The sequence below is a fragment of the Schistocerca piceifrons genome, chromosome 2, assembly GCF_021461385.2.
Source record: "Schistocerca piceifrons isolate TAMUIC-IGC-003096 chromosome 2, iqSchPice1.1, whole genome shotgun sequence".
Lineage (NCBI taxonomy): Eukaryota > Metazoa > Arthropoda > Insecta > Orthoptera > Acrididae > Schistocerca > Schistocerca piceifrons.
Window position 1 is genome coordinate 942,107,560 of NC_060139.1, and position 24,635 is coordinate 942,132,194.

Genomic DNA, 24,635 nt, shown 5'->3' on the forward strand with positions numbered 1-24,635 from the left:
CTGCCTCGGGCATGGATGTGTGTGATATCCTTAGGTTAGTTAGGTTTAAGTAGTTCTAAGTTCTAGGGGACTGATGACCACAGTAGTTACGTCCCATACTGCTCAGAGCCATTTGAACCATTTTTTTGATAACTAACAGCCCTCAGAAACCTCTGAGCACTGCTTCGACTAAAAATGGTTCAAATGGCTCTGAGCACTATGCGACGTAACTGCCTAGAACTTAGAACTAATTAAACCTAACTAACTTAAGCACATGACACACATCCATGCCCGAGGCAGGATTCGAACCTGCGACCGTAGCGGTCGCTCGGCTCCAGACTGTAGCGCCTAGAACCGCACGACAACTCCGACCGGCCTGCGTCGACTGCGATTCACAACGCGCACTGGACAAGGGTCAGTATAACTTTGTGAAACACTCTATAGTTGTTTCTTGTGACGTATAGGGGTAGATAGCGCGGGGATTCGTCTGCTTGCTTCTCATTCAGTGTGCAGATCTACGAAAAAGGGAAGTGCATGGCCATAATCCGCGACCTGCCACCCTTCGAACCCCCCCCCCCCCCCCCAGCCCCCCTCCCAACCCAGCCACCCCCGTAACGTTATATGCCCAGAAAACAATTTTTCCCTTAAAAAGGCTCTGTTGCACTTAACTATGGCACACACGTATTACATATGCTCGTAACGCAGTTTATTTAAAACTAGTGTCCGCAGCTCGTGGTCGTGCGGTAGCGTTCTCGCTTCCCATGCTCAGGTTCCTGGGTTCGATTCCCGGAGGGGTCAGGGATTTTCTCTGCCTCGTGATGACTGGGAGTTGTGTGCTGTCCTTAGGTTAGTTAGGTTTAAGTAGTTCTAAGTTCTAGGGGACTGATGACCATAGATGTTAAGTCCCATAGTGCTCAGAGCCATTTGAACCATTTTTTTAAAAACTACGAGTGTCACTCCAAAAGAAATGCACACTATTTTTGTAAAAATCCGGTTTTCATTCTGCGTATGTGAAAGTTTTACAGTGTTTGGATACAGCCTTCCCGCTTGTCTTCAAACTTAGTTCAACCTGTTCCCGTGAGTGGCGCCGTCACAGCATGTCTTCAAGATGGCTGCTACACTTGACGTTCGTCAGAAGCAACGTGCTGTCATAGAATTCCTGTGCTGTGAAAACGAGACAGTGGGAAACATCCACAAGAGATAGAAAAAGGTGTATGAAGATGCTGCTGTCGATCGCAGTACAGTTAATCGGTTGGCAAGCAGGTTACGTGATGAAAGCGGGCACGGCAATATTGAGGATTGTCCTCGCAGCGGCAGGCCTCGTACTGCACACGTTCCAGACAATGTGCAGAGAGTTAACAAATTGGTGACTGCTGACAGACGCATCACAGTGAACGAATTGTCACGCTACGTTGGGATAGGGGAAGGAAGTGTTTGCAGACTACTGAAAGTGTTGGCGTTAAAAAAGGTTTGTCCCGGTTGGGTTCCCAGGATGTTGACAGTGGCTCACAAAGAAACAAGAAAAACGTTATGCATCGGATTTTTGGAGCAGTACGAGAATGGAGGAGATGAATTTCTTGGAAGAATTGTGACAGGTGATGAAACATGGCCCCATCATTTTTCACCAGAGACGAAGAGGCAATCAATGGAGTGGCATCATGCAAATCCACCCAAGACAAAAAAATTCAAAACCACACCATCTGCTGGAAAAGTGATGGCTACGATGTTTTCCGAAGGACTCTTGCTTGTGGGCATCATGCCACCATAAATTCTGATGCATATGTGACGACACGGAAGAAACTTCTAGCTCGACTGAGTCGTGTTCGACCACATAGGCAAAAGCTGGATGTTTTGCTGTTGCACGACAATGCACGGCCACATGTCAGTCAAAAAATCATGGAAGCGATCACAAAACTCGGATGGACAACACTGAAACACCCGCCTTACAGTCCTGACCTGGCTTCATGTGACTATCATCTCTTTGGGAAACTGTCTTCGTGGAACAAGGTTTGAAGATGACGACTCCCTTGTGCACGCTGCCAAACAGTGACTCCAAAAGATTGGTCCAGAATTTTACCTTGCGGGTGTACAGGCGCTGCTTCCAAGATGGCGCAAGGCACTTGAGAGGGATGGAAATTATGTGGAGAAATGAAAATATTGTTCCTAAAGGATGTATCTACATACTGTAAAACTTTCAAACATGTAGAATAAAAGATGAATTTAAAAAAAAATAGTGTGGATTTCTTTTGGAGTGACCCTCGTATAACATTGTATCATCTAAAGACTACTTTTAACCATCTGCAATTTTTCCACCCCTGCAACTTGCAACCTATTACTCTTAGAGAAAATATAAACAGTATCTGTCTTGTAGGAATCTTAATGTAGGTTAATTTTGAACTGGGAAATATATTCGTTAGACGCTGCAGTTTTCGAATTATTAATGAAAAACATGATCAAGTGATCCGCACACACACACCTAACCGCTCAGTACTTGTTGTATGTTGTTCATCGTACTTCCTCCCACTGTTGCACAAAAATTTGTGACTATAACATTGTTTCCTCCTAATTTACCTTTGTTGGTTCCGCAGACTCGGATCAGTTTGTCCGGAGATGGGCGTTGGTCCGCTGTTTCCCCTCATATGACCCTGCGTGTGTCCGTTCTCCTGATCTGATAACTAAAACAAACGAGCAACATACATGTTCTTGCAATGTGCAACTTTTAAGTCTTTAGGTACGTGTTTTTGTCGAGCGGGCGATTGTATACCATTGCTAAATATGGAGCAATTATGTCAACATACTCTTAAAGAAACCTAATTGTTATACAATCAGCTCCAAAAGGCAGGCCTTATGAAGTGGTTTCAGTTGCTTCGCCACACCGAGGATATCACCTACTAAGTTTCTCATGTTTACAGGTGTACGTGGTTGCAAAAGATATATACTCGTAAATCCAGATAGTTCTTTTGGAAGACGACCCTATAATCGTATGTATAAGTGAAAATGTACCCAATGGTTCCATTTTCATTGTTACAGAAATCTTGTGAAGTTACATGAATATTATTCCAGCACATGAATGAGTGTGTGTGTGTGCGTGTGCCATGATTGGTATTGAATGCCTGGAGCAATTTAAGCCAAAATTGATACAGATGTGAATGTTTATTCATCGCACGAGTTTTTAACCACAGTATTAAATATAATGCAGGCGATAACACACATAATTTACAAAAAGGTATCAAAATTTTTGTATAATCAGCTGTGTGATTCGCTGTCATCAGCAAATCTTCGAAAGTACCACGATAGGTCCTGTTGGGACGTTCTGTAACATTGTGACGAATGGTTTGCTCTGCACTCGCAATTTGGAGATGGAGCCTTACTACACAAATGAAGAGAGTCCACGTTTCTGCCATGGAGTGCAACGTCAGACCGCCTCAGGGTAACGCTAAAGACTGCCAACACTGGCTGCCAGACAACCTTCGGATCTCCTGGCTAAAGCACATGATAGCAGGCCACTCCCGTGGGAGGTTCGAGTCCTCCCTCGGGCATGAGTGTGTGTTTTGTTCTTAGCGTAAGTTAGTGTAAGTAGTGTGTAAATCTAGGGACCGATGACCTCAGCAGTTTGGTCCCTTAAAGATTCACACATTCACACATGATAGAACATATGAATTAGTTGGAAATGGGGGCAGGCAAGGGATCGGACAAGGGGCGGGCAAAGAGGGCAGGCAAGGGGGCAACGACACCAAGACTACTATGGAATGTCAACTTATACAGCAATCGCTGAAGTTTCAGTATTGGCTCACTGCGGTCAGCTACACAATGCTATAACTGGATAAACTAGAGCTTTAGAGGAATCTCAGGTATTCACTTCTGCAATGCCTGAGAATTCTATAATGAATAAAAACTCTGTATTCCAGATTCCAGTCAGGGGGAGAGAGGGAAAGTACTCCGGTCTTTCTTGATGATGTGGCTGCTATTTTGCGGGTTAAAGGAAGTGTTAAAAGCTGCTACACGTCTGAGACGCCCCCCGGACACGGAAAGCTTTTCACGGCCGTGTCTGCGGTCAGTGTGGAACGCGAGGTGTGTAGCTTTCGCCTGTGACGCGGTGCTTGCGTCATCGCTCTGGGCGGGTCGCAACCTCGCCGGCGGCGTGGCTGCGGCTGTGGCCGCTCCAGTTACGCGGAATTCTTCCGCGTCCGGCCTCGCCGTATCTGGAAAGAGCAACGCGTCAGCCGCTCGCTTCCGACACGCAGAGGTTGCCCCATCTAGGATGCATTCGAATGTCGTATTAATGGCTGGACGTACCGACCAGACTGGGTGCATAAATGTACGACCGGCGATGGATGCTAAGTCTGCAATAAAGCAGTTAGTACTAGCTCATAACATTACACGTAACTTGGTGTTAATTTACAGGGTGTGCCACTCAAACCTCCCTGATTTCAACGACCCAGGGGAGAAAAACCACAGTAGATACGACAATGAGAGGAGCACCACATCGTAGAGCATCTCAAAGAATTTACATTCCCGCGTCAGAAGTGCCAACTATCGCCAGAGTGCAGTATGGTCGCAAGAATTGAAAATGGCGATTCCACAGCAGCTCGCGCAAGCAGTAGAGTGGTTTGCAGAAACAAAATCGCCGGTTACTGTGCAAAGAAATTATCGTCGCGTGTATGAATGTGATCCACCAGATGTGAAAACGATTAAGGAATGGTATAGGAAGTTTGTGGCAACAGGAAGTGTTCTGAAACATTCTGGCGGTGCACGTACCGGAGTTTCAGAAGAGTCAGTGGAGGAATCAGACAAACGTTTCTCAGAAGCCCACGTAAGTCAAATCGTCATGCATCTAGGCAACTTGATGTACCTCGATCAACATTGCATCGTGTAGCTGATCAGCGTCTTCGTATGTGTGTTTATGCAACATCTGACGCTGAACGACAAATCACGCCGACAACAATTTGCTGCGGATATGCTGCAGCATATTGATATGGGTGCCAACTTCCTGGAAAGATGTTTATTCTCAGATGAGGCAACCTTGCATCTATCAGGAAGGGTTAATATGCATAATGTTCGAATTTGGGGTACACAAAATCCGCCCGTTGTCAGTGAATATGTTCGTGATAGCCCTAAGCTAAAAATCTGGAGCGGGTTAATGCACGACAGGGTTGATGGACCTGTCTTCTTTGTGGAACATGTTGGAGCAGTTTGTGTACCCTCAGATACAAGACTTGCAACCCAACATCATTTTTTAACAAGACTGAGCTCCGCCGCATTGATCAACGGCTGTTCGCAAGTTCTTGTATAGGAAATTTCCCAATCGTTAGATTGGACGCCGAGGAACCATTGCCTGGCCACCACGTTCACCCGATATTACGCCGCTTGATTTCTTTATGTGGGAATTCGTGAAGGACCGTGTGTACGAGATATTCCTGCGTTGCGACATAGTATATCTAATGCGATTGCAACAATAACAGAGGAAGTGTTACAAAGAACTTGACAAGAAACTGAAAATAGACTCGATATTCTTCATGCTACAAATGGTTCACTTGTAGAGGTGGATAGATGATAAATAAATAAATTCTTTGATGTGCTCTACAATATGGTGCATTTTTCGCTGTCGTAGCTACTGTCGTTCTTTTTTCTTTTTTTTTTTTTTTGTCTTTGAAATCAGGGAGGTTTGAGTGGGATACACTATACTATTCAAATGATCCTTTAAAAGACAGTTTAATAGGCGACATGAAAAAATATCTGTTCACTGAGGTCAGTAAAGTGGGTGTTAGAAACATAATGAATCCAATATATTAACTCAAAACAGGTTTATTAGTTTTTTACACAGTGTTCATTACAATGCACAAACAGTAACAAAGGTTCAAAAAATGGTTCAAATGGCTCTGAGCACTACGGGACTCAACTGCTGAGGTCATTAGTCCCCTAGAACTTAGAACTAGTTAAACCTAACTAACCTAAGGACATCACAAACATCCATGCCCGAGGCAGGATTCGAACCTGAGCCCGTAGCGGTCTTGCGGTTCCAGACTGCAGCGCCTTTAACCGCACGGCCACTTCGGCCGGCTAGTAACAAAGGTTGTTGCTTCCTTTGAAACACTTTCTGCCTCTGCAACACACAGTGACATCATATTTTTCACACAATACATTGATTTTACGCTTTTAACATTTTACCCCTTGGACCTTCTTTTTGTTCATGGTTCTCAGAAAAATGCACAGTAAGATGTTTTCGATTTTATAGTCCTGAAGGAATTTCTGTTCTTGGCCTTCTTGATTTGTTCTTCAAAAAGTCATAACTAGATCAACTACGTTTTATTTTGATGACTTTTTATAAGAGCTTCACTTGTTCTAGGCTTAATATGGAGTGAAATTTTTATCACTATCTCTCCCAGTGATTCAGTAATTTCCTTGTATTCTGGCCAGTTGTTCACGCAGGCTGAATCTATATCCCGGGACAACATCCTCCAATTCAGTTGTCTAGACATAACGCAAATTCTGTAAATGTTAATTAACATATATAAGTTTTCTAAACCCTCAATAGCATAAGAACATAAAATATCAGGCCATGTGACAGGAACACACGTCTCATTAGTTTTATATCAGTGTCGTAGGGTAATGTGTCCTTAAGTAACATACCGTTAGGGAAAAATTTTACTGTGGGTACATTTTTTAATCACATGCTTTACTTTTTGTACGTTAACATTAAAAACTATTCACTACATTATGACTGCTGAAAGAGAACTATTTTATACGTTATATCTTTATTTCAATGCATTACTAGAAAGCTTGTACAATGTCATTTCACGAGAGTCATTGGGCAAAATGACGTAATCTTATGTCTTCTATAGATACTCACTTTTTTGCGAACGACACATGTAAACATCTTTGCCTTTGTGAAAACCCAGAAAACTCACTGTGGGCCCACACTGAGCGATGAATACACTTGAGTTACGTCTCTTCTGGTTTTTGATGACAATACCTGGCATTTGTGTCTGCTTGCTGAAACGACTGACAATTTCATTCCTGTTGGCTAATTCAAATGCCAGTTTCCCTACATCGTCCAACGTAAGTGGAAGCAGTCTGAATTCAAGGTCTTTAATGTTCTGTATTAGCTCAGTTTCTAGCCCTTTGGGAAGTGTTTGCTGGAACTGATCGAAAACTTTATCAGTTTTTACAACTTGCTTATTCTTTCCTTGTACTGTCTTTGGTCACGCTTTAGGCACGCTGCCAGCCCATTTGCTTCTTTTAGCACCATCAACAGCCCTCTGCATGCTCTCAAATCCCATGACTGGCGATTATTCGGTCTCTTATAACATCAAATCATTATTACTAACATAATAATGATAGTAATGAACTACATGCTATGAAATGAAACGAAAGACTGGAGCATAAACTGTGGTTGTGGGTAAAATGACATGCTTGTGTCATTTTACCCTCACTCATGGTGTGGGATTTTACCCGCAGGTGATAGTATTCTGTGTGAAAGGACACTGGTCATAAACAATTGCACTTACATAGCCACTAATATGCTTAAAATGTTTGCAAGGGATGTGTTTACTCACCTTCCTCGTAAAAAATATAAATCAAACGACCCAGGCGTAGTACTCCACAGAAGAACAGTTGTCTCAACCTCTAAAACCTGATGTGTACGATTCTTTACATAGCATGTAAGTGTCTGAGCGAACACCCCGACTTTTCTGGTGTCACCTACCAGAGAAAATAACGTTGTGCCATAAAGTGCTGCCTCCAGTGACAGTTACACGAAACACGAGGTATGTCATTTTGCCAGACTGTCAGTTTATATCACGTTCCCCTACTTAATTTTGAGTACCACAAACTGTAAAATTTGATGCTACAACTACTGGTCTGTTACCAAGTCATTTATACGATATAACTGCTTTACTCAAGATCGAAACTTCCTCAGTAAAGCCACGCCCTGCCTTTGTCATATCCTTATCACAGCAAACGGATTTAAAGCTATAGGAGAAGTGTTCATAAACGCACGGAATTTTGTCTACCGAATGTTTGGTTAAGTCAGCCAGTCTAATTCTAGTCTCGTGTCTTTATAAAAGAGGTGTAATGTAATCTAAAAAGTTGTTTTCGCATAACAAACAACTACCGAGACCAAATGTCCGTTTAAATGGACACTCATTTTTTAACGCCCGTAACAAAATTATTTTTGGGAATTGGTATTCAAATTTAGTTTATAAAGTACTCAAATGCTTTCTAAATACGCTAACGCATATAAACACTGATTCCTCTAACATTCAAATACGTAAAACAATGAAATATGTACCCATCTTTGCCACGCTTCCTGTGTGCTGTCTGATACAACATCCAAACACTTCATCACTTCAAACTAGATGGCAGGACTCCCCTGCAGCAAGCACCATAATATTTGCATTGAGATGTACAATCAGTATTAGAAATAATTCATCTCAAGCGGAAAATATTACTAAAGGAAATTTGTGCGCATTGAAATGGAAACATCGCTTCGCAACGTAAGTGGTGATTGTTGTTCTTGTTGTGGTCTTCAGTCCTGAGACTGGTTTGATGCAGCTCTCCATGCTGCTCTATCCTGCGCAAGCTTTTTCATCTCCCAGTACCTACCGCAGCCTACATCCATCTGAATCTGGTTAGTGTATTCATCTCTTGGTGTCCCTCTACGATTTTTACCCTCCACGCTGCCCTCCAGTACTAAATTGGTGATCCCTTGACGCCTCAACACATGTCCTACCAACCGATCCCTTCTTCTGGTCAAGTTCTGCCACAAACTCCTCTTCTCCCCAACTCTGTTCAATACCTCCTCATTAGTTATGTGATCTACCCATCTAATCTTCAGCATTCTTCTGTAGCACCACATTTCGAAAGCTTCTATTCTCTTCTTGTCTAAACTATTTATTGTCCATGTTTCACTTCCATACATGGCTACACTCCATACAAATACTTTCAGAAACGACTTCCTGACACTTAAATCAATACTCGATGTTAACAAATTTCTCCTCGTCAGAAACGCTTTCCTTGCCATTGCCAGTCTACATTTTACATCCTCTCTACTTCGACCATCATCAGTTATTTTGCTCCCCAAATAGCAAACTCCTTTACTAATTTAAGTGTCTCATTTCCTAATCTAATTCCCTCATCATCACCCGACTTAATTCGACGTGGTCCTGATAAAAAATTCTAATCTCTGTGTTGTAAGTTGTTTGGTTTCAGCTAAGCTGAAGAATAACTTTACGTTGTTCATTCCAGTAGGAAGCTACCGTCGAACTGCTGGAAACGGTCGAGAGGCCTTTTGGATTTACTGAGCCACTTGCCGTGATAGGCGGAGCACCACCCCGTTCACAAAACCCTTGCATCCATATTTCGGCGTTTGTATAACCATGGATCCCTACAAGGAGATGAATACGCTTTTCGGCCAAGTGATGTTTAGACATCAACTTCGTGTCATTAGGGAACCCTTAGGCATCATTTATGAGTGTGCCCGGTAATACATCGGCCAAATGCAACGCTGCATTTCGCAGAGATGTGTACACAACGTCCGCTCGGCTACACCGTAATTATGGGATCTCCGTTATCAGTATTTTTCACGGGTGAAGCAACATTTGGTAGAAATGCTTTCACAAACCTATACAGTCGTCATATATGTACAACAGGAAATGCCCTGCATGCGGTTGAATCTTCGCATCAGCAAAAGTTTAGCATCAATGTGACAGGAGAGCGAACTCATGGTCTAGATTTAGAAACTTTCAGTAATATTTAACACGTCACGGGCCTCGGCTTCGAATCCAGCTACTATTTAAATTCGAATAATAATCATCAGCAATGGCGGCCGAAGATTTCCAGCATAAGAAGTTACCCTTCTTCTGCCAACAGTTTTGTCAAAGAGGGCGGGGAAGTGAACAGAGGTTCAGGGCACTCTCTTGCCCTTGGAGTGGAAACTGCTCCTAAAAGGCGGAAGAATCAACAGTGATCAACAGAATTAGGTTGTAGAAGGTAATCGAAAATACTGCATTAATGTCACACTATGTTTATGCATAGGAAATATGACATGGTTGAAAAAGTGCCATGATGATCTCTCTATTGGCATAATATTTCAGATTAGTCCCCCAATTCCAGTCTGCGGAAAGTGACTGCTAAGGGGGAGGTGACCATGAGAAAAATATACAATAACCATCGGCGGTATAGCAACTACGAGTCGGAGAATGGAATGTCAGAAGTTTGATCGTAGTAGGAAAGCTACAAAATCTGAAAAAGGAAACAGAAAGGCCCAGTCTACATATAGTGGGGCTCAGTGAAGTGAAATGGAAAGAAGACAAGGACTTCTGGTAAGGTGAATATGAGATAGGGACAAAAAAATGGTATAACAGGAGTACGATTCGCTATGAAGGACAAAGAGTGAGTTACTATGAACGGTTCAGTGATGGCGTCGTTCTCATCAGAATCGACAGCAGATCACTGCCGACAACGATAGTCCAGGTGTACATGCCGACGTCGCAAACAGAAGATGAAGAGATAGGGAAAGCATGTGCGAATACTGAAAGGATAATTTAGTATGAAAATCTAATAATTATGGGGGACTGGTACGGGTTTGTAGGGGAAGGAACAGATGAAAGGGCTACGGAAGAATATGCTAGACAGTACCAATGCGATAGGTTGGTTGGTTGGTTGTTTCGGGGAAGGAGACCAGACAGCGAGGTCATCGGTCTCATCGGATTAGGGAAGTACGGGGAAGGAAGTCGGCCGTGCCCTTTGAAAGGAACCATCCCGGCATTTGCCTGGAGCGATTTAGGGAAATCACGGAAAACCTAAATCAGGATGGCCCGACGCGGGATTGAACCGTCGTCCTCCCGAATGCGAGTTCAGTGTCTAACCACTGCGCCACCTCGCTCGGTTTACCAATGCGATAGGAGAAAGAATCACAAGAAGAGGAAGTGTACTTAAAAAGACCCGGAAACACGAGAAGATTACACAGATATTACATTATGGTCAGACATTGGTTCAGAAATCAGGTATTGCGTTTTATGGCGTACCCAGGACCAGATGCAGACTCAGAACACAATGTAGTAATTATAAAGAGTACACTGAAGTTAAGAGAATCTTCCGGAAGAATCAGTGTGGAAGGAAGTTGGATACGGAAGTACTGAGATTGTTGAGACGCATTTGAAGTTTGGTAAGGACGTAGATACTGTGATCAGGAGTATCACCGCAGGTAACTGGTTGAATAGGGGTGGACATCTCTAAAGAGACAATCACAGATTTTGCACTGTCCGACATACACAGGACAGCCAATGCGAAATAGCCAGAGGAATACAAATGATCGTCGGAAGATCTGACTCAGAATGTAAAAAAGGCAAAACAGCCTTTGGTGAAAACAGAAGCTAGGGCGATAACATTAAGACTGCACTGTTAAATACAAAGTAGAGAGCGGGTAGATGGAAGGAGTACACTGAAGGCCTCTATGAGGCCGAAGGTTTGTCTCATGACGTGAGAGAAGAAGAAACTTGAGTCGATGAAAAAGACAGTACTTGAGTTAGAATTTAAAAAGAGTTCTGAAAGACGTGAGATCAAATAACGCAGAAGGTATTGATAACATTCCACAGTAATTTGTAAAATAATGGGGCGGATTGCCAACCAAACGGTTGGTGTGTAGAATCTATGAGACTGGCGACGAACGACGACACTTCCTGTAAAAGATCATCCATACAGTTCCGAAGGCAGCAAGGGCAGATAGTTGAGAAAAATATCACAGAATCAGCTTAACAGCTCATGCATTCAAGCTGCTCACAAGAATGATATACAGGAGAATGGGAAAGAAAACTGAGGACCTGTTAGACGGCGATCTGTCTGGGTTTAGGAAAGGTAAAAGCACCAGAGAGTCAGCTCTCATTTTGTGCTTGATAATGGAAGCAAGAAGGGAGAAAATCAAAATACACTCATAGGATTTGTCGATCTAGAAAAACTGCTCGGCAATGTGAATTGGTAGAAGTCTTTTGAGATTCTGAGAAAAGTAGGAGTAAGCTACAGGAAAGACGGGTAATACACAATATATACAAGGATATAGAGGGAACAATAAGAGTGAAAGACCAAGAACGAAGTGCTCAGATTACAAATATTGTAAGACAAGGATGGTCATTCGCCCCTACAATTCAATCTACATTAGTGATGAAAACAAAAGAAAGTTTCGAGAAAGTGACAATAGCGATGATAGTTCGCTGGTGACACTGCTATCCACAGAGAAAGGCAAGATGAGTTACAGGATCTCTTAAATGGAACGAATAGTAATGACTACAGAATATGGACTGAGAGTAAACCAGAAAAGACGAAAGTAATGAGAAGCAGTTGAAACGAGAATAGCGAAAATCTCAACATCAAAATTGATGGTCATGAAGTAGACGAAGTTAAGGAATCGTGCTACCTTGGAAGCAAAGTAACTTGTGACGAACGAAACAAAGAGGCCATAGAAATCCGACTAGCACAAGCAAAGAGAGTATTCCTGGTTAAAATAAATCTACTAGTATCATACGTAGGCTGTAATTTCACGACAAAAATTCTGAGAATATACGTTTGGAGCACAGCATTGTACGGAAGGAAAACAAGGACTGTGGGAAAACAGAAGAGAATCAAGCATCTGAAACGTGGTGCCGCAGAAGAAGGTTGAAAATGATATGGACTGGTAAGATGGAAGTTCTCCGCATAATCGGCGAGGAAACAAATGTATGGAAAACACTGATAAAAACGGTACTGGGTGATAGGACATCTGTTACGACATCAAGAAACAGCTTCCACTGTATAAGAGAAGGCTGTAGGGGGTAAAAACTATAGAGGAAGACAGAGATTGGAATACATCCAGCAAATAATTGAGGACGTAAGTTGCAAGTGCTGTTCTGGAATGAGGAGGTCGGCGTACGATAGGAATACGTGGTCCGACGCATCAGTTCAGTCAGAAGACTGATGACTCAAAAAAATAAAAAGAAGACGGATAACCTGGCTGATGCGTGATGGAACACCCGCCCATTTTCGAATTATTATTCGTTAAGACCTCAAAAATGTGTTCCTCAGAAGGTGGGTAGGAAAGGGAGGCACTTGTGGCATGGGCGCCATGATCACTGTACTTAAGTTGAAACTTCTTTATGTAAATGAGTGTGTCTGTACTTAAATTGTAGAATGACTGATAAGGTAAGACTTCTGCGTTATTTGATTCTGAAACAGTTGAGTAAAACTGAACACCCTGAGCCTACTTTCTCTTTACTTTTTCTTATCATGTCAACACTCACTCGAAATATTCTAGCGCAACGCAATGTGACTGCTCAAAAAATTATAAACTGACTTCAAATAATTACACTACTGGCCATTAAAATTGCTACACCACGAAGATGACGTGCTACAGAAGCGAAATTTCACCGACAGGAAGAAGATGCTGTGATATGCAAATGATTAGCTTTTCAGACCAAACACGCAAAGTTGGTGCCGGTGGCGACACCTACAACGTGCTGACATGAGGAAAGTTTCCAACAGATTTCTCATACACAAACAGCAGTTGACTGGCGTTGCATGGTGAAACGTTGTGATGCCTCGTGTAAGGAGAAGAAATGCGTACATCACGTTTCTGACGTTGATAAAGGTCGGATTGTAGCCTATCGCGATTGCGGTTTATCGTATCGCGACATTGTCGCTCACGTTGGTCGAGATCCAATGACTGTTAGCTGAATATGTAATCAGTGGGTTCAGGAGGGTAATACGGAACGCCGTGCTGGATCCCAACGGCCTCGTATCACTAGCAGTCGAGATGACAGGCATCTTATCCGCATGGCTGTAACGGATCGTGCAGCCACGTCTCGATCCGTGAGTCAACAGATGGGGACATTTGTAAGACAACAACCATCTGCACGAACAGTTCGACGACGTTTACAGCAGCATGGACTGTCAGCTCGGAGACCATGGCTGCTGTTACTCTTGACGCTGCATCACAGACAGGAGCGCCTGCGATGGTGTACTCTACGAGGAACCTGGGTGCACGAATGGCAAATCGTAATTTTTCGGATGAATCCAGGTTCTGTTTACGGCATCATGATGGTCGCATCCGCGTTTGGCGACATCGCGGTGAACGCACATTGGAAGCGTGTATTCGTCATCGACATACTGGCGTATCACTCGGCGTGTTGGTATGGGGTTCGTTACACGTCTCGGTCACCTCTTGTACGGATTTACGGCACTTTGAACAGTGGACGTTACATTTTAGATGTGTTATGACCCGTGGCTCTACTCTTCATTCGATCCCTGCGAAACCCTACATTTCAGCATGATAATGCACGACCGCATGTTGCAGGTTCTTTACGTGCCTTTCTGGCTACAGAAAATGTTCGACTGCTGTCCTGGCCAGCACATTCTCCATATCTCTCACCAACTGAAAACGTCTGGCCAATGGTGGCCGAGCAACTGGCTCGTCACAATACGCCAGTCACTGCAGTTGATGAACTGTGGTATTGTGCTGCAGCTGCACGGGCAGCTGCACCTGTATACGCCATCCAAGCTCTGTTTGACTCAATGCCCAGGCATATCAAAGCCGTTGTTAAGGCCAGAGGTGGTTGTTCTGGGTACTGATTTCTCAGGATCTATGCACCCAAACTGCGTGAAAATGTAATCACATTTCAGTTCTAGTATAATGTATTTGTCCCATGAATACCCGTTTATCATCTGAATTTCTTCTTGGTGTAGCAATTTTATTGGCCAGTAGTGTATTTCAAATGAATGGCCCTGACTAAAAATAAATCTTAACAATAACCTATACATTTCATTAAGCACTTACAAAAATAATCATTACGCGAGCCACTGAAATACAGCGAGCGTCAATACTGACAGCTAAATAAAAGATTCTAACTACTAAAGCCACTAACTACTAACAGGCTTGTGGTTAGCAAAGGAAAGATTTTGTTGCAAACCAAATAATGTATTTTTTACCATAATAATGTGACATCCAGTTCAAACACGAATATAAATCGTCATTGACATCTAGTACAAAGGTATATAATCATGCATAATATTCAATCTCCAAGTCGAACATGTGCAGATCGTTAGCCTACGCTAACACTTCAGACCTCTACCCTCCATCAATGCTAACTTCTCACATCTAACATGCGTCACTGCTGGCTGTTCACCTCCAACTGCCCAACAGTACTTCCATCACTGCTGACGACTGACGTCCAACTGCCCAACACTATTGGCGATTAACTTCAAACAAAGAGTCCAACCAGCCACAGACTGTCTTACAAAGAAAGCGCAGTCAGAGATCAAATGCACAGCGCTACACAGCGCTGCCAACACAGAAGCAGCCCACTTACGAAGTCTCCTTGAATTTTACTTGCCGAGGGCTCTGAAAACGGTTGTCTTTGCTAGACAGTTGCTAATGTACAGGCTCTTGAACAGCGTATTCGTGAAGCCTGTGCGTTATTCGGATGCAGACCGGAACATTTCAAACAGTGAAGCGATGTGTAAGCTTTAGCATCGTATTCCATGAAGACCAATTAGAACATCTTTTGTAGTCAAATACCACTAAACAATGGCCTAGAAACACTTAGTTGGAAGCCGGTGGGAATTTAATCAAGATTATTTTAGTAATTCGTACCATTGTGAGTCTGTGGATACATAAACTCTGCAACAAATTTCGTAATACAATTACAGCTTGACTCTCAAATGATGTCCATGTTATTTGGAGTTCTGCCCCTCACTTGCACGATGGTAACAGACGTATACTACATCGTATTTGCCAAACAGTAAAATAAAAAGCTCGATATTTAAAGTTAATTCAATTTTTCACCTTTGCACAAATTTCGAACTCATTTTGTAAGTAACGTTAATCGCTAAACGCCAGGTTTTAGCAATTTCTTGTCCTTTGCAGGTACGATAATAAACCGCTCTTTGACAAACTGGCCGTTGGCCTAAACCCCGTGCGTGGCACATTGCAAATGAAGTACGTGGGTCCATCCAGACTTCAATGGGTATGTCATTCGAACATATTTTATTTGTTCCACAGCTCCCGCACATACCACATCGTTTTCGTACAAAAATAACAATTTATCTTTGATACACTGGCGTGGGAGGCACGCTAATCTATGTTACACTTCAGCCGTGGTAAAAATTGCTGTTTTGAAGAGCGCGCCGCAGCGCGTAGTGTGAAGCAGTTTGCCCTCCGTTTCTGGCGGTGGCGCTGCTGCGCCAATCGCAGCTTTGGTGTTTCCCCCTGGTGGGAAAGAGGAAAGGTTGCCTGTTCACGTGCATTTAAGGGGCGCTATGAGCTCGCCATTCGGATTCCTCCACCTCCTCTCTTGGAAAGTCCCCGGACTCGTACACGCTCAGTGAACATTCGCGCGCCGGAGATCATCGCCATCAGTGTTTAGTGTGTGTGCATCGTTTTGTGTTTCGTGCAGTTACAACTCAACTGTTCACATATGCCGTCGCCGTTCTCCGTGTTTTGTGCGCCGTGTCTCCAAGTGTTAGTGTTTTTTTCGTCCAACGTGAACGGCTTCTTGTTTATTGTTTTTTTTTGTATCTCCATTTTTTGCCCGCCGTTTTTTGTATTGTATATATCACCTCTCTGTCATGTTTATTGTTCCACTTAAGGCTGAAGAGCAGCGTACTATGCTGCTGGCAGCCCGCCTGTATAGTTGTTTAAAATTACAATAAAGGAAAAAAAAAAAAAACTCGCCATTCGGCGAGTCTGGGTCAGTCTCTCGTCCCCAGCTTGCTAGTCTGTCTCTCGTCCGCATTTGTTAGGCAGTTAGTGTCTGTCTGTCGTTCGGAGTGCTAGTATGTCTGTCGTTCGGATCAACCTTTACAGCTGGCAAAATGAGAGTCTTTTGACTCCGCCAGTAAGAGAACTCAGCCAGTAGTCGAGTTTTCTCAAGCAATTGTCATTGGCGGTTGGATCGATCGGTTGGTCGGTCGCACACTGAGACACAAGATGACTTGTCCGTCTTGAGCGTCGGCGGATGTGAGGTGGCCACGTGAGTCCAGTGGGCCGCGGCGTATAGCAGCGAGGGGTAGTGACTTCGCCGTCGACACGAGAGCAACAGGAGTCCACGACGTCAGTCTGGCCGGTGCGAGCTGCGACGCTGTGAGACGGGAGATCGGCGCGCCTTCCTGCGTCCTGGCAGCGGACGGTTCGTGAGAGCGATTTGGGGGTGCTGCGCCAGGTCTTCTCGAGAAATCGCAGTTTATTAGAAGTTAAGTGGTTGCTGATATGTTTTTTTGATTTACTCTTGTTAAATTCTACTTGTTTTCTTGGTGAGGTCACCAGCCGTTTTGCTTTGGGGTCGTCCCACCGTTCTTCTCCGTCTGCCCACCCGCGGGAAGATGGTTGTTTATAAATTTGGTGGTCCGTTTTTTCCCTTGTGGAGTACGGGCGGGTTAGAGCAACCTGCGCTTCGGGTTGTTCGGTAATCTCCCTATCAGTCTACCGTACGTTAGTAGCTGCCTCTGTCATATTTGTTGGATTTGGTGTGTTAACGAATTTATTGCTTGGAGTGTACCGGCCTAATACGTGAAATGTTTTGACCTTTGGAAAGTTTGATATTATTACCCATGAGCTTGAGAGGCGGTATCTGTGTACTGTAGAGCATCTTAACTATTGTTTGGGCAACCTTGTACAATTTTATATAAGATTGCATTTCATGGGCTTTATTTAAATTATCATTTTAGTATATAAAGTTGCCACTCTTTCACCGTAAAACTTTTCTTAGAAGTTAAAATCAAGGTGCACCTTCGGTGGCAAGGTTAATATTTTAATTGTTAGTGTGTTGTACCATTTCCATCCCTTCTACGGCGGGTGCATAGTTTGTGTGCTTGTGTAAATTGTTAAAACTCTTAGTTTAAAGTAATCTGGTGTGTTGCAGATTTGCACCAGTGCAGTCTTTCAGAGGAGGTTGTGAGTGGTAATAACTACGGCCGTGTCGAAAGGGAGTGGCAAGGTTCTCTGCCCGGAAGCTTATACAGTCAAAACTTGTTTCTTTCTGCCTCTGAATAAATTGTAACTTTGATATTTAGAGGGTGCTTTCTGCTTATAATTTTAGATCTGTTTCTTTTAAAAATTCTTTTAGGCACTATTAAAGTGAATAAAATTCCCATTTGTTAAGATTTCATCAGTTACACCCTGGCAGCTACTGCCACGCTTACACAGTGTGATTAAATGTGTTAATGTTCCTGATGAATCGCTAGTAAATAAAATAAATTCTTAAGAATATTCTTTGAAAATAAATCACGGTTCACCACTATTTACTAAAACACTTGCGGGTATTCTGAAAGCTTTTTATCCAAATTATTTAATTACACTGTCCAGTCACATGTATGTGACACTCTGTCAAAAGCCTGATCAACCACCGTTTGCAGTGCGGGATGTGCAGGAAGAGAGTCAATGCGATGCTGGAAGATACCGACAGGGATGAGGAGCTATGCCGACTCCAATTCTGTGGTCAGCTGCGATAGGTTCCTCGGTTGAGGCTCCATGGGTTGCACAACCCGATCGAGCAGCCCCACAGATTTTCGATTAGGTTTAAATCCGGGGAACAGGGTGTGGTAAACTTATCCTGTGCTCTTCGAACCATGCACGAACAATGCGAGCTGTGTCACGTTGTATTGTACTGCTGGTAGGTGCCATCGATACGAGGAGAAAAAAACTGCAGTAGAGGTGTACATTGTTACCGAGAATAAATAAATACTTTCAAATGTTCAAATGTGTGTGAAATCGTATGGGACTTAACTGCTAAGGTCATCAGTCCCTAAGGTTACACACTACTTAACCTAAATTATCCTAAGGACCTACACACACACACCCATGCCCAAGGGAGGACTCGAACCTCCGCCGGGACCAGCCCTGCAGTCTATGACTGCAGCACCTTATACCGCTCGGCTAATCCCGCCCCGCCGATAAATACTTTCGTTTATCCATTGTGCCCTCCAGATTGACGAGACCATAACGCTCCCTCCTTTGCTCTGGACCAGACCATAACAATCCCTCCTTCACTCTGGACCCTTCCGACGATTTTTGCGGACGTGATTCATCTGAAAAGGCCACATGTCGCCATTCAGATACCGTCCAGTTGCGTTATTGGCGTGTATATTCCAGCTTTCGTCCCTGATGAACAGCAGGTGTGCCTGAACCAGGCGGCTGCTGTGGGTGTCCATACGCAACAACATTCGCTAAAAGGTAATTAGTGAGACACTGCTGATAGCCCCTTAGTTTATCTGGACAGTGGCACGTGTATTCGCCTATACACATCTCCGCAGCCGTCGTTCACCACTATTGTCTATGGCCCGTGGTGTGCCACAGCTGCCTTGGTGTCGGTTTCGGACAGCACTATTTATCACGGCGATACGCGCACAGACTTAGCCGTATCGGAAATGCTTCCACCTCTGGTCTGAAAGCTAATGATTATGCCCCTTTGTACGTCAGATAAACCGCTCCGTTTCCGCCTCACAACAACAACTGCACTAATATGGATGCGTGGTGTCTGTGCTTTGGGACATGTCCGAAAGAATAGACACTATGCGGAATCCGCAGGTGTAAGTCGAGACTTCATTTACCAAGTATGGACACCTGCTATAGAAGAAATAAACTTCCGGCCATCTGTACCGGCTTTGACACGTCTCCTGTCATATGCTCTCTTCAGTGTTCTCTGCTTTTGCCTTTATTTGAATACTAGGCATTTCTCCAAAGCATTCCTTTATGTATTCAATCGATAGATACACTGAACATATCTCATCCTTCCTCTTTTCTATCCATCTCTTCCTCCTTCTGTCTGGCCACATCATCCACACACTATTTGTATATCTCCTCTTCCCCACTAATTTTTCCTCTTCATTTCCTCCTCCCACTCTCTTTGTCCATTTCCTCCACTCCCCCTCTGCAACCATCTCTTCTTGTTCCCTTCTTCTGACCATATCCTCCTCCCATTCCCTTCTCTTTGCCCACCTGGCCACTATCTCTCTATACTTTCCACCTGCCTCATACATCTCACACTCCTGCCTTCTCTCCATTTATTTCTGCCTATTGCCTCCACTATTCGTCTCAACCAGTCCCCATCTGTAGTGATAGGCATGTCTAACTCTTGCAATACAGTTCAATAAAGTAGGCCAATACTACTTCCACAACTCACCTGCCATGCAGGGCATGCTGCACATCAGGGGTTTGAAAATCATTTGTTTGACCCTGATGTAAAGGTTGCCATGTATAGCAGGTTGATAAAGCAGGCCACTGCCACACCAACACAGCACATCTGTCACACAGGGCAGTATACACATTGGGGCCCAGAAAACCATTTATTTCCCCCAAGGTTGATTTGGCAGGCCGATACTGTTCAAATGTGTGTGAATTTCTAAGGGACCAAACTGCTGAGGTCATCGGTCCCTAAACTTACACACTACTTAAACTAACTTATGCTAAGAACAACACCCATGCCCAACATAGGACACGAATCTCAAGTGGGAGGGGCTGCACAATCTATGATATGCCGCCTCAAGCGACGTGGCCACTCCGCACTGCAGGCCAAAACTGTTCCACAAAACATTTCCATTGTGCAGGGCAGCCTACATGTCAGGAGTTGGAAAAAATGCGTTTTTCCCTGTATATCCGCTTCTATTGGAGATAAGAAGTTATAAAACTCACAGTACTGATTGTTGTCAGGCCTGATGCTTCTGTGCCAGATTTGGTTGAAACAGACCAGGGGTTTAGGAGGATGAATTGGACATACACACATACATTCTGCTTTATATACACGGTGTTACAAAAAGGTACGGCCAAACTTTCAGGAAACATTCCTCACACACAAATAAAGAAAATATGTTATGTGGATATGTGTCTGGAAACGCTTAATTTCCACGTTAGAGCTCATTATAGTTTCGTCAGTATGTACTGTACTCCCTCGATTCACCACCAGTTGGCCCAATTGAAGGAAGATAAAGTTGACTTCGGTGCTTGTGTTGACATGCGGCTCATTGCTCTACAGTACTAGCATCAAGCACATCAGTACATAGCATCAACAGGTTAGTGTTCATCACGAACGTTGTTTTTCAGTCAGTGCAATGTTTACAAATGCGGAGTTGGCAGATGCCCATTTGATGTATGGATTAGCACAGGCCAATAGCTGTGACGTGGTACGTTTGTATCGAGATAGATTTCCAGGTGTCCCGACAAGAAGATGTTCGAAGCAATTGATCGGCGTCTTAGGGAGCACAGAACATTCCAGCCTATGACTCGCGACTGGGGAAGACCTAGAACGACGAGGACGCCTGCAATGGACGAGGCAATTCTTCGTGCAGTTGACGATAACCCTAATGTCAGCGTCAGAGAAGTTGCTGCTGTACAAGGTAACGTTGACCACGTCACTGTATGGAGAGTACTACGGGAGAACCAGTTGTTTCCGTACCATGTACAGCGTGTTCAGGCACTATCAGCAGCTGATTGGCCTCCACGGGTACACTTCTGCGAATGGTTCATCCAGCAATGTGTCAATCCTCATTTCAGTGCAAATGTTCTCTTTACGGATGAGGCTTCATTCCAACGTGATCAAATTGTAAATTTTCACAATCAACATGTGTGGGCTGACGAGAATCCGCACGCAATTGTGCAATCACGTCATCAACACGGATTTTCTGTGAACGTTTGTGCAGGCATTGTTGGTGATGTCTTGATTGGGCCCCATGTTCTTCCACCTACGCTCAGTGGAGCACGTTATCATGATTTCATACGGGATACTCTACCAGTGCTGTTAGAACATGTGCCTTTACAAGTACGACACAACATGTGGTTCATGCACGATGGAGCTCCTGCACATTTCAGTCGAAGTGTTCGTACGCTTCTCAACAACAGATTCCGTGACCGATAGATTGGTAGAGGCGGACCAATTCCATGGCCTCCACACTCTCCTGACCTCAACCCTCTTGTTCCAATTATGGAGGCATTTGAAAGCTCTTGTCTACACAACTCCCGTACGAAATGTAGAGACTCTTCGTGCTCGTATTGTGGACGGCTGTGATACAATACGCCATTCTCCAGGGCTGCATCAGCGCATCAGGGATTCCATGCGACGGAGGGTGGATGCATGTATCCTCGCTAACGGAGGACATTTTGAACATTTCCTGTAACAAAGTGTTTGAAGTCACGCTGGTACGTTCTGTTGCTGTGTGTTTCCATTACATGATTAATGTGATTTGAAGAGAAGTAATTAAATGAGCTCTAACATGGAAAGTAAGCGTTTCCGGACACATGTCCACATAACGTATGTTCTTTCTTTGCGTGTGAGGAATGTTTCCTGAAAGTTTGGCCGTACCTTTTTGTAACACCCTGTATATAACAGATAACAGACTATCAAGACACACACAACTGCCAGATTCCAGCTTGGACAGCATTGATGTCAAATGCATATTTAATGGTTCTGTTGCAGCTCATTGGCCTGATTATCTGTATATGTACACCGACGGATCCAAGATTTCACAGTAGGAGTATACTGGATGTGCTTTTCTATCCCTTCAGATCCAAGTCCAGAAAACCTTGCCGTGTGAGGTAGCCATGCAGTATGAGACTCATTGCCAAGTGTCGCATGGCTCGCCTATCACTGAACTATCCACAATACCTCACTTCCTATTCGTATTGAATCCATCACCCATCATACGATTTTCTGTTGCTGTTGCTTTTACCCTGTAGTCGTCTGGTCTGAAGTCCTTATCTTTACATTTCTCCTTACTAACCAGCCTATATCTAGAATGAGCATCTGAGTTTCCCTTTTCAGATTTTCTATCTACCCCTGCCACTTTTAAACTCCTGACATTCCACGCTTCGACTCGTAGAATGTTACGTTTCAGTTAGTTGTTCCGTCCGTATCTCATTGTTATCTCCCATTGGCATTACATTCCAGGAAAATCGAATGGGGGACTAGTCCGGAATCTTTTGCGACTGGGGAGACCAGCAAGACATTTTTTCAGTTACAGGCCTGTTCACAAACATTGCACATCTATCACACAGTGGTTTCCGTTGCCTTCAGCATTCTCAAGCCATTGATCATTGTTGATTCGGTCACCTTCAGGGACATTTTCTCATCAAATCAGGGACTTCCGTGAATACTTGTCCACTTCTGCGCCCTCTGTAACAAGGGCGTTGGCAGAGCGATGATGACTCGTTATGGTGGAAGTCTTCGATTACCATTTCTGACGATTTTTATTCAGAAGTTTAGCAGTGGCCGGAATCGAACCCAAGACAGAGGACGTTTTGATTACTAGTTAAAGATGCTACCTCTAGATCATGAAAGTAGCAGAAACTGACACTGATGGTAATACTTCGTAATAGAAGGAAAACGTTGGGCAAGGATTTTGCGAAATATCTGCCAATGTGTTGTTACGACCCGATCTGGCTTCAATATCAAATATTGTCCTAGTTCATGTAAATGTATTAAGTTTTTTAACTAAATCGTCATCTAAATGAAATCAAAGTTCTCACAAGGCCTACTTTAACAAGGGATACAATAGTAAATTTCCACGTCACATATTGTAGTCTATTATACAGAGGTGCCTCTTAAAGCAAATGCTTCAAATGGCTCTGAACACTATGGGACTTAACATCTGAGGTCATCAGTCCCCTAGAACTTAGAACTACTTAAACCTAACTAACCTAAGGACATCACACAAATCCATGCCCTAGGTAGGATTCAAACCTGCGGCCGTAGCGGTCGCGCGGTTCCAGACTGAAGGGCCTAGAACCGCTCGGCCACACCTGCCGGCCTAAAGCAAATGTTCCGAATGTTGCCTTCACGTTTCGAGGTAGTACTGCACTGGTTTCTGCAGTGAGTTATGAAATCATTCTAACTCTCCCCGAGTCATCTGCTAAATCTTGACAAGACTGTAGAACTCACTGTTGGAGTTCTTCAACCGTATCGAACACAGTGTAGTAGACTTCACATTTAAGATGATACCAGACAGAAAAATCGAGAGGACTGAGGTCAGGTGGCCATGGAGGCAAATTTAAATACTGTGCTCCACCAATCCGTGTTGGACTATACTGGAAAGTAAGTCTGGTATCAGCAGCAAAACGTGTATCACAGGCTCCAATACTGCATAAGATAAGGTAGGCCGTGGGTGAAATTTTAGTCCGATTGTATGGGTACTTAATCGCAAAGTTGGTATTTCAAATGGACTAATGGAAGAAAATCGCAACACTGAGAAGGATTTCTAAGATATAAATGAGAGATGGTAGCCGTTTTCTAGATATGAAACGTGATGTCTGTTCAAATTTAGCACCAGCTGCACAAGAGTGGTGCTAGTACAACTACTATGAGAATGCACAACAGGCTTGCTCTTTATACGTGGTGTACTGGTTGTGAGCGTTAGTTATCTTTGAGATTGGACGTTGTCACTTGATGTTAATCAAGAATACTCTTGAGGCGACAATGACACCATTATCAACACCTCACCGAGTTTGAACGAGGTAGTGTAATTCTTCTTTTTTTTGTCATCAGTCTTCTGATTGATTTGATGCGGCCCGCCACGAATTCATCTTCTGTGCTAACCTCTCCATCTCAGAGTAGCACTCGCAACTTGCATCGTCAATTATTTGTTAGATGTATTCCAATCACTGTCTTTCTCTACAGTTTTTTCCGTCTACAGCTCCCTCTAGTACC